This window comes from Gekko japonicus, unplaced genomic scaffold, assembly GCF_001447785.1.
Source record: "Gekko japonicus isolate JY-2015 unplaced genomic scaffold, Gekko_japonicus_V1.1 scaffold4582, whole genome shotgun sequence".
Taxonomy (NCBI): domain Eukaryota; kingdom Metazoa; phylum Chordata; class Lepidosauria; order Squamata; family Gekkonidae; genus Gekko; species Gekko japonicus.
The window spans coordinates 18,461-19,699 of record NW_015159846.1 but is presented as its reverse complement, the minus strand read 5'-3'; positions in this window follow the sequence as shown (position 1 = coordinate 19,699).

Sequence of the window (1,239 nt, the reverse complement as noted above, 5' to 3'; positions counted from 1 at the left end):
TCGTGCCTCTGCCAAGGTGTTTCCTTAAATAGAGGCCTCCCCCAGCAGAGGTCAGGCAGCAGCTATTCAAATTCAAATTCACCCAGGCACTCAATCACAGGCAAAACAATGCCCCTTCCACTTCCTCTCAATTACAGGCAATCCCAGTCAAACAGTGCCCGTTCCTCTCCCACACGCAATCAGCCAGGACTCTGCAAGAACTCTAAGTGCTTCCACACACTGCTAAACACAGTTTTCCCACAAAATATCCTTAGCTGAATTCTCTCAGCTGAAAGCAAGTAAAAGAAACCCACTCACCACTCTCACAGCTCTCTCTCCTGCTCCTGCTCAGAGCTCAGCTGGTCAGAGCTTACATTAGCCCCTGTAAGAAGAGCTCTGTAAGCTCTGGGAGGATTGGCTACATTAGGGGTGCGGTGCCTAATATGCAAAGAAGTTCCTGCTACAAAAAGAGCCCGGTCATTCCTTGCATTGCTCTCCGGTTCTGTAAATTGATTCTCGTCCGAATGTATTGTGCTGTTTGCTTGTTTTTTCCTTCTGATGGTTCCATGTTTCCATTGAAGCATTGAAGCCTAGAGGTGCTGCAAAATAGGGGGAAGGTGGGGGTCGGGATTGATGGATGACCCTGAAGTGACCTTCTTTCAAAAATTTAAATCTAAATTCAGAGGGAGAGGCCAGTTGGGGGGGGGGAGCCCGGAAAGTGACATCACAGGCAGAGGCGGGGTTTGGGTGCCGTGTCCCGGGAGTGACATCATCAGCGGAAGGGGACGTGACATCACTCGCCATCTGACCTGGAAGCGCCATCACAGGAAGTGACGTCACAAGGGTCTCCCGGCTCCACCCCCAAAGTCCTCAGATATTTCCGAATTTGGACTCGGCAACCCTCACCCAGAATGTGACAGGGAGGCTGCCCCCCCTGCCTGCCCCCCCAGGAGAGAAACAGACAGAAGAATTTGGATCCTTTTGTGCAAACTGGGGCGGGGGAAGGGAAATATGTGCGAGGCTCCCTTGGTTATCAAACCCAAAGGTTGCAAAAAAAAGGAGATCAAAAGGGGGGGGGCGCCACCTTTGCTTTGAGTCGGTGTGTGTGTGTGTGTGTGTGTGTGTGATTCTGGGCTGCCTTCCAGGAACCTCCTTTCCTGCATCCGAGGTCTATGTTGGGATCCGCCTTTCCCGCACGGAGGAGCCCCCACCCCACCCCGTGAGCGGCAGCCGCTGACCCAAGAACATTTCCCTCCCCCC